The sequence below is a fragment of the Poecilia latipinna genome, unplaced genomic scaffold, assembly GCF_001443285.1.
Source record: "Poecilia latipinna isolate Pla-1442-1.1 unplaced genomic scaffold, P_latipinna-1.0 Scaffold77, whole genome shotgun sequence".
Classification (NCBI taxonomy): Eukaryota; Metazoa; Chordata; class Actinopteri; order Cyprinodontiformes; family Poeciliidae; genus Poecilia; species Poecilia latipinna.
The window spans coordinates 474,252-484,488 of NW_015112693.1; the positions used below are offsets into that span (position 1 = coordinate 474,252).

The 10,237-nt window shown below is 38.1% G+C and overlaps 1 protein-coding gene across 2 annotated transcripts in view; it reads left to right on the forward strand.

The window, feature by feature from the left end:
- LOC106936838 (interleukin-2 receptor subunit beta-like) overlaps nt 1-10,237 on the forward strand; it is a 30,711-nt gene that overhangs the window by 7,297 nt on the left and 13,177 nt on the right. The window contains exons 1-2 of one of the 2 annotated variants that reach the window (XM_015018065.1): nt 1,094-2,098; nt 8,087-8,145. The gene's annotated coding sequence lies outside the window, so the exon portion shown is untranslated. Of the gene's footprint in view, nt 1-1,093; nt 2,099-8,086; nt 8,146-10,237 lie in introns of those variants that run through there. The other variant, XM_015018074.1, reaches the window with a different exon arrangement.

Consider the following 10,237-nt stretch of genomic DNA (forward strand, 5'->3'; position numbering starts at 1 on the left):
ACGTTTCAAAATTAAATTCACTTAATGGTAACATGCCAATTACAAAATAACTCTCATTTCTCCCTAAAAGGTTTTGGCACTAGGACGAGGTGGCGATTTATGTTTTCGCATCCACCTGAATAATGTGTAGTTGCGCCACTGGGTTTACGCAAGTGTCAACAACCGATTGATGATCATGTGATTTGTGGGATGCGGAAAAAAAAGTTTCCATTACAGTTTTGCAAATTAAACCAATTTTGACACCAACAATAAGCCCACGTCATGCCCGACCCGACGCTGGAACAAGTCAGCGTCGGGCTGGGGCTGCGTTTGTCGTTTGATTTTTACCCAGGAAGCACATTGGCTAAACCGTGAGTGAAAGAATCACTGGGACTGACTACTATATATTCCATTGAGGGAAAGTATCTTTAACATTACATACTGTTAAGGAAGAGATATCTAAATTAGTTAACTTTGGAAAAAGTTTGGCTCCCTCTTCCTCTTGGATCCCAGGTCCTCTCGGCAGGCCACGTGTAGCCACAAGGAAAACAACAATGTGTGTTGACGTCACAGAATTACAGAGTTTAATCCAATATAAGACAATGAATAAACTTACACCAGAAACTGCAGAACAACGGAGACATACATTCATTTACCTGACATAAATGGAAAAGAAAGAAAGAAAGAAAAGCAAAGACGTGCAAAGACATCTTTGGAGAGTTGCAAGAGCAAATCTGATTTGTTACTTCTGTGTAGAAAGTTTTATCCTCTTGTATTTAATTTATTCAAACAAGGCGTATCTTTGCTCATCCAACCAGGAGCTATCTCTGACCCTCTATCAAGCTAGAAACCCCTGCCGTGTTTACGGCCTTTCACAGATGAGTGTGAAAAGCTACAACTTCTACTGTATTGTTTCCCACACAGACAAAAGGCAGTTCAAACGATCCTAGCAAACCATCTACTGTAACTACAGGTAACCTAAAGGTCAATAGGCCAGAATACATTACTAATTTCAAAACCACAATTAGGGTATTTGAATCAAGACATGTTAAGTTTTAAAACTAGCTTATTTTAAATTTATTTTCTCAACAATACACCTTTCTGAACAGGCAAGGGCGCACTTTCTCCTTCTATAATCACACATTAAAGTGACTTGAAACCATTCCTCCAGACCCGGGCCCCCATGGGCACCCATCCGAGCCCGGGCCGCCCCCCCTTGGGCTCCGTGCCTGGTCATGCTAGCGCCAAAACCTTTCGTTGAAAACCAAGGGGTTTTTTAATTTACGAAAAGTCCAATTGCGCAATTATATGGTCAATGAAAACACAGCTACTGAACACACATCATTTGAATTGCATTTCTTACGTAATGGAAACATCACAATTTCAAAATGGTGTTTTGTCAACATCAGGGGGATATCGACATCGTTTTGCGTGCTTTTGCATTGGAAACGCAGTGACTGGTGACTGCGAAATATGGATTAGTCTGATTACAAAATTATAGAGTTTCTTCTGAAATTGTGTAAAAACCTCTGAATGATCTTGAAGACTAATGTGTATTTACATAAACACAGTGGCTAATGTAAATTTGATAAAGGGTTAAACTATATTATGACACTGATCTAACTCAAGACAAAATGGGGGAGAAAATTAAAAAAATGTTCTTTAAAATGTAATACTAGAAAGCAGGAGACAGGTCCTCATGAGAGTTTGATGACTATCTTTTAAGAGCATCTAATTCTTGGTTTGAGGGAAGAAGAAAAAAGAAAACTGCGTAAATTGTCACATGGTAAGCAAAACGCAGCAGTTTCCAGAAAGGCAGGTTCTCCTTCCTTCAGCTTAGAGATAAAGTGCTGTGAAAAAGGAAACGGAAAAAAAAAGAGCAAAAAAAGACTTGGGGTTTTCACCCTGACGTTTCGTATTGCAGATCACACAGTTACTATCAACGTAACCACACGCCGCAGTCAAGCCACAGCTTTGTTGTCAGCTTCACGTACGTTTCCCCGTCGTCACTTTAGAGAGGGAAAACGAGAAACATGAAAACTACAGACTAGTCACTTTGAGTTCAGGAGGTACGAAGTAATCAGAAAAGCTCAGAACTCTACTGAACAGCGCTGCGAAGGTAGGCTGCTTTCCTGACTGATTTTGGTGAACAGGTATTGATTTTAAGCCATCGTTTTTTCACTACAGTCTTGAATGATTCTGGCGAGAAGTTATGTCACCTCACTCTTAATATCCTGAAGCAGATGACGATAAAATCGTGTGTTCGGAGAAAACAACAAAGCGGGTTTCATTGATGTCTTTTTCGGCTAAGTGAGATAAAGCTGTCATATTGTGATAACAGCTTGACAACTTTAAGCAATCGTGAAAGCCTTTTTCTTTAGCTTTTGTTGTGTGTCTCTCTTGAAGTTTGTTAAATAAAAAAGTATTTTAATGTGCTGATGAAACATCTCCATTTAAGCCACACATGGGGTAAACCATGTGAGGTTTTTAAAACAAAGATTTCAGTCATGGTAAACGCTCACAAACATTTAATTCTTACCCTTTGACTGTATTTTTATAGTAAAATTAAAAATTAAAAGAGAAAAGGGAAAGTTTTTGTCTATTTGAAATGCGTGGTAAATGCAGGAAACATGTGGAAAGTGCAACAAGATAGAGAAATGACGCTAACAAACGAGGAGGTGGGTATAAGACAGCCAAACGTCTCAGAGTATCCAAAGGTCATCTGCTCAAGGTGGTGACACGACCAGGTGTTGTTGTTTTTTTATTACTGGTACAGTTAGGGGATTCAAATTCTCATTGGACGAGAACTAGTGAGAGATCGTTTTAAATCCAGCAACAAGCCCACACCTTTCTTCCACTGAGTTGTGGCACGTTGTCTGGTGCTGCTGCCGCCGCTGCCGGGGTTTACATTGCTCACTCCCACATGTCACATCCTGCTGTTGAGCCAGCTTCCATCCACCCACTTTCACTCAGTTATGAAAAAAAGCCATAAATTGTCATGTACAACCAGAAATAGAGGTAACAAAGTCTTTGTAAAGTCCTGGCTGAGGAAACTAGATAAAATGTGACTGATTTAAAAGTGAACTCAGCTTTGTTGAAATGCCAGGTTTTTGATGAGACCAGAGCCGGATTTGCAATGATGCGGGGCTCTGGGCTGGATCCAGCTTTGGTGCCCTGTTCTCTAAAAAATATATATGTTTTTTTTACTAATTCAAGAACTGTAATTTTTACTAATTACAGTTCATTAATAAGTAGTCATATACACCAACGTGTATGAACTGATTTAATAGTAGGTTTAATACGTTCCCTGTCCAACAGCATCATGTTGTTCCCAAAGAAACAACTAAAATGTTATAATTTTCAAATATCCTGATATTGTTTTTATTTATAAAATCCCAAAATATTGAGATAACTCACCGGAAAAGTTCAGTTTCAGTAATTGTATCGTTTCTATATTTTCTATAAATATTGGATAACTGTATTAACTCTTCCGTAATGTATATATAATCTTGTGAACTTATTTTATACCCTTCTCCTGACTGATACCTTGTTCAATGTGGTCACATTACCCATCGTAACCTCTCTGTGGACCAGAGCAAAAGTTAAACGATGTAAATGCCAAGATAATTATAGGACAACTGGACCTAACTTTAGTATTATCAGATTGTCTGTAAGTAATGTGAGGCTTTTACCCCAGAAGACTGAAGGCTGGAACTAAAACTAAGGCTGTTTTCACACCGGACAGTCCGGTAGGCTCAGTTTGATTGGGGACCAAAATAGCAAAATTTGTTACATTTTCAGCTGGTATGGTTCGCATTCGCACAGTACTTTGTCAAATGAACTAAACCCTCTGAGAAACCTGTTCCCCCTCTTGCCTGTGGTGGCGCTGCACCGAGAACCACTGCTGAAAATGATACGCAAGCCTCTGAAGAAGACATAAAGTGCAACCTCCTTCTTCGCAAAATGTGAACAAAAATGTAATGGTGTCAGATTTTAGCGGTTGCAGGATTTCTCCTCTGTCTTTGCTGAAAGACTGCGAGCCATTTCACCTGCTCTCACATTTGTTTTGGTTGTAGTTACCCAGAATGCTGTGCGCCTTAGTCTGCTTCCTCCTTTTGGAGCGGTCTCTGGTCTGCTTGCGTCGCCACCAGAGTTCACTTCAACCGACGGAGACCTACGGTGTTAGGAGGACCAGAGTTCGATTGCGTAGTCACACTTCCACAAACGAGGGCTGGTGTGACAGCCTGGCGGTGAGAATACGCCCCAATGGGTTCATTCACACCAGTCCTGCTTAGTCCCTTTAATCAAATTATCAGGTGTGAAAACACCCTAATGTTCTTCAAAAAAGAAGAACATTAGGGTGTTCTTCTACACCCTAATGTAGAAGGGTAGCCTTCTACATTGTTTTACTGCTAAACCGTACAGTTATTAAGGGAAGGAGAGTTTGGGAGTGATTTATAATGTTCTCTAGTTCTTTAGACCTGGAGTTTCAGAGGTATGTTCACTTTTGAGAGCCACTGCGTTTCATAAGAGGTGAACTGGTTCACTGTTTTTTGCAACACCACCAAAATAGGCCACTCACTTGGCCTATTTTGTGCTCAAACACTCAACCTTTCTTCTTACACTGTACAACTTTAGTGCAAAATACCAATCACCTTCATAGAATCTACTTTTCCAAGAATACAAAAACAGTGAAATTTATCAGTAAATAAAAGGACATGCCTCCACCTATAGTTCAGCCAGATGAGAGATTTGCACAGTATTCCTTCTTTAAATGCCTCAGTTGACAATAAAAAAACAAAACCCTGCACTTTCTCTGTTAGATTTCAGTCTTATTACAAGTTACCAGTCAATAAAAAGTTATAGATCAGGACATGACCAAATGGGTTTCTTATTTGTTTATTTCTTGTCAGAAAACAAAAGTTGATTTCTGGGAAGAAAAAGAGGTTAGGAAGTGGGTTTTTTCTCTACTTTCTGTAGTTTGTGGTTGTTTTCTTGCTTAGGTCTCTATAAAAACAGAGTGAAAAAAAGAGTGTCTGCGTTTTCAGTTTTCTGTTGGACCTGATCAGGGGAAGTCCAAATGTCAGAGGAAGACAGAAACAGAACATAAATGTAGATTTTTTTAAAGCTATAGGCACAGTTTAAGTAGAGCCCTAACAAGTGAGATAAGACTGTTTTAATCTGATTATACTATTAAAAATGTTGTTTCCAAACATGTTGCTGCTGTTTTGTACATGGGTTTAAAGGTTAGCTGAAGTGAGTCACTCAAATTTCCAAATGTGAATCATTGTACAAAACTAGGCTGCTCTGAATCTCGTTCTGTGGCTTTAAAGCTTGATGTGCAGAAGCATAACTGATGTGGACGCGACGCTTTGGGTATGGTGTGTGGTGTTTGGGCATTTTCAGCATGAAAGGTACAATGTTGAAAATGTTTGCAGATTTTCAATCTCAGTCAGGAGATAGTGCGTCTCTGTCCGTCCATCTGTCCGTCCGTCCATCCAGGCCTGAGTTCTAATAAGACTCAGTGTCTCAGCAGCAGAGTTATGTAGCAACATTACTTTAGCAACTTCAGAAATACTCTTATTTCTACTATGCTGTACTTTTTTCTTTGACTTAAGTCATTTTATCATGAAGTTTTGCTACTCTTACTTGAGAGTAACATTTCTGGATACTCTGCCCACGTTGACTAACTTTACAGAATGAAGAATAAGGTTGTTTTAACTAAAAAAATGACTTGGGAAAAAAAATGTTCACGTTTGCCTGATTTTGTTATTTTGTAATCATCTTACCTATAAGAATTATTTTCATTTTGGTCTTTAAAATACCTAAATTTCCAAAAAGCTTTACATTTTGGTCCATCTGATGATGCCATTTAACTTCTTTTTTTTTTAAGTTGCCTGTTTTACCAAATCCTTTTTATACCCTTACTTGAGTAATTTCTTAGATGGTTACTTTTTACTCTACCTCAGCAGTAAATGGTTGATAATTTATCTGCATTCTGACACTAATATAAACCAAAGGAAATCCCATTATTCAACTGTGGACTACTATGTTATGGTCTAGTAATGTAAACGGGTTAGTGACATTTTTAGCCTGGTAAACACCAGGTCCTTGTTCTACGCTTCACTTCATGCGAAGGCTCTCGCATGAAGTTGATAAACGTTTGCTTCCTGGTGGCATGGACTCTGTTGAAGTTTTGAACTTTACCCAGTCGCTAACATTTGGCTGTGACTTATATAATGTGCCAGTTGGATGCTGTGATGCAGATGCTCATGCTAATTCAATATTTGTAAGAGTGGCCAACATGGACTGAACGACTTCGTTCACTTCCTCCACTACCATTGCTAAAAATACGGGCAGACTACGATTCTGAAACGGCGCGGAAAATCGATGTCATCGTTCACAACTTCTCCTTCTGTTTGCTGATAGAAATTCTACTGGAGGAATCCAGGTCAATGGGAGAAATCCCAGACAAAGAAGTTAAGGGAGATGAGAATCAAGAGGGAGAAATCCCAGACAAAGAAGTTAAGGGAGATGAGAATCAAGCAGAACTGAGTAGGAAGGAAATGAACTGGTTAGTTCAATATACCGTCAGTGTTCCAAATAATCTTTCTGTTCCAAACTGGAAAAATAAAATAGGTCTGAAAGAAGCAAAGTAAATTATAAAGAATCATTTTGACTTGGGATATTTTTGCACAAAAGCAAATAGCCGTTAGATAAGGTAAAGGTTATTGGTGGTAGCTGTAGGTCACCAACCTGATCAGAAAATCTGACTAAAAGAGAAAAGTGCAGTTTCTTTCCAGAATAACCATTACATATTACTAAAATATCTACTTCTTCTTTTCTTGTTACTGATAACACACCAAAACAAAAAATACACCCTTCACTTTTTTAAATTTTTTTTGCCTCTTTTCGGTAAACTATATGACTTCTAAAAAAGTCCCACCGTCTAATCAGATTAAAATTGCTTACAGGGGTGGAGGTGTTGTTGAGCAGGATGTGCACCTGTCAAAAATAATGGAACATGTTCTGGTTTTTATAAAAACACTCTGACCTTTTATTAAACCGCACAAACAGGTGACCGGAGAAGGTGAGAACGCCTGCACATGGAAATGAAAGAACACGCACAACGCTTTGCAGAAATAATTAGAATAATAGCACTGATAATAAAAAAAAGAAGCAGTCATTAATTGTTCCATTTATTAGTTCGGGGAATAAAAAATATTGTGCCAAAGACGTTTATGTTCTCTTGGGATTGCGTTATGACTGGTTAAAAAGAAAAGTTTTTAAAAATGTCAGCATTAGCACTGACTGAGAATCGTCTCCAGCTGTTGCTCCTGTTGCTGTTGTTGTGCAGAGACGTTTGCAGGGGGGCTCTGGTGTGCTTCCTGGTCGCTTTGCATTAGACTGCAGTAACCGCAGACCACAAATCCTACGTGAACCCACACATGCATTACTTTTCGTCCTGTTTGTGACTCATTTCAAATGCTCCTGTGATTCTGATGCAGAAGCTTGAGAGCAACCAGGTTCAGTTGGATTGTTTCAAACTGTTGACTGTTGCTCAGCAATCGGGTAAAAGTGCGAAGCAGGATGCGAAGGGGGTCAGGGTCGTGTCAAAATCTAATGCATGTTTTGTAATTTGAGATTTCACATCAAGAATGTCACATACTGACCACATTCACAGCTTGTTTCTTCCTGTGTTCAGGTGCTACGGACCCCCCTAGGGTACTACGGAGTACCACTCTCTGTAACTGCAATATTTTCCTTTTGCGAGGGAACGCAAAAGACATTTTTTTCCCCATTCCCTCTTGGGGGCTCTGTAAGATCCACAGCAGGTGTTATTCTAGAAAATCCCTGCTCATCACAGGAAGAGACAAAGAGCAAAACACTTCTCTCGAAAATAGATTTCTTACCATTAGAGGATGTTATTTGAAATGCAGAAAGAATCGACTTAAATTGAGAAAACACGCCTTTTGTTCATGAGGCAGCACTTCTCAGTACTGATCTGCCACTAGTTCAGACGTTAGTTTCTGTGTTATCAGTTTATCTGCGATTCTCAGTGAGATTCATACTGAAAAAAAACCCCTTCTCTGACGTTGTTTCGCAGCAGGTGGGAGGAAATAAATTGAGAAACTTGAAGAAGACGCTGAGCTGATTCGCAGACAGGTAAGATGCTAAATGTTTCTCATCTCCGCTCATGTTTATATTCTTCTTCTTCTTCTAAAAAAAAGATGATTTATTACTTATTGTTGTCAGTTTTGAAAGAGGGATTACTTTCTATCAGAGAAACACAAGCAGAACTAATGATTCTGTGTGGCCTGCCACAACAAATGGTAGAGGCAGGGGAGACTTTTCATTTTTAATTAAAGCAAAGTTATTGCTTATATATTAAAGTTTTCTACAATGGAAAATATTAAGCACAACACGAAGTATTTGACTTTTACCAACCATGTTTTCTCCTTTCTCTTAAATTTTGTAGTAAATATCAACAGACTGAGAGGACAAATCTGCTTTTATTAATTATTTAATTAAACCTCGCTTGATACAGCAGGCATTTTTAAAGAGACACCGACACAAACCCTGAAAATATGCAGAATCTTTTTCTTTATTTTTTGTTTTTTTTGTGTTCAAGTTCTTTTGAACCCAAAGGAATTAATCTGCAAACTCTTTCTTTTATTAATTTGAAAAACTCTTTACGTTTTGCATCTACAGTGACTTAAGCTTTCATTTTCTATGAAAACTGAGTTATTTAATTATTTAATTTAAGTTACTGCATGCTTAGCTTATTGTTGAGCAGTGTAAAATCAAATGCTGGAATTTTTTTTCTGAGTTTTAGAAAACTAAAAAATTCTGACTTCCCCATTTTGGCCCAAAATGTTAGAACGCTACTGCGTTAGGGGACGTTTGAAGTTCAGAAGTAGATTCAAACGGAGAAAAGACATCTAACACCTTTTTGTTATCAAAACAATTCTCATTAGCGATCTTCCAGAAGTTCAGAAATGACTTTCTGTCTTATTAATCTTATCTGCGGTTGGTGTGTGTGTGTAAAATCTGTACTCAGAAGAAGAAAAAAAGTCGTCCAACACTCTTTCGCTGCAGGTGGGAGGAAATAACTTGAGGGATAAAAAGCAGACCTTTAACTTCTCGTCTCCTCTCAGTGTTTTGCTCTTCTGAAAGGAAAAGGATTTATTACATGTTGTGAAGTTAAGAGAAAAGAGCCGACTTTCTGAAATGTGGGAGTGCTTTCCTGTAGAGGACATGTTGTGATGAGATTTGCATACAAGACATTTCGTAGGAAATGTTTTACCAAAGGTTTTTCGGTTAGAACATCTTAGTCTGTTATACCTCTACACCCACATCTCCAGACACTGTGGGAGACTGTTTTCATTATTCAGCTGAGGAACAACAATTAATATTAAAACTTTTTACCACTTCTAGTACATTCTAAGTACTTTTATTTAAGTTTTTGGATTTTCATCATTCCCTCTTTTCCCCTTCCACATTTCCACGTAACCAACTTTGTGCAAATGACAAGTTTTTTGTTTAGCACTTTTGCTGATTTTGAAAACATTTAGCTTCACATTTAGCTTCCCCTAAACAAATATTTCCACATGAATTCTAAAGCCCTAATTTTCTTGGCTGCTTTGTAAACTTTCAGTTGAATAAAATTTGATACCACTTATAGTAGTGCTTCTATTTTGAAAGAGGTTCCGACGGAGCTATTCCGTTTCCTCTCTTCACATACGTTTTTGTCAAACAAGAAACATACAGCAACAATACAAGACAGCAGAAAACAAAATGTAAACATAAATACAATATCTAAGAACATTATAGATCATGTAAATGACATTAAAATTAAATTAGCACTCCAGGGTTGCGGTCTTTTAAGGGCAGATGTAATTTGAAATTAAGTTAGCACCTTAGCTTCTGCTAAATACCCCGTTGTTCTAGTTCTTTACTGTTTGCGGCGTTAACATTTATTATTAATGCTGTAAGGTTAATGCAACTAACATTTTAGTTAGTTGTCCACCACTGAATCTCCTCAGTTAGCTAGAAGTATGAAGACCAAGGGAAAGGTCAGGGAGTATCCCAACCTTGTATGTAATATTTATAATAATGTTTTTTATATATATATTTGTTAAAACTGTGTCACTCTGTCATGACAGTTTAGAATGAGACAGATAACCTGCAAAAAAAAAAAAAAAAAAAAAAAAACAAAGCCCCCCCCCTTTTCGGGGGGCCCAATTGAAAAAATGCC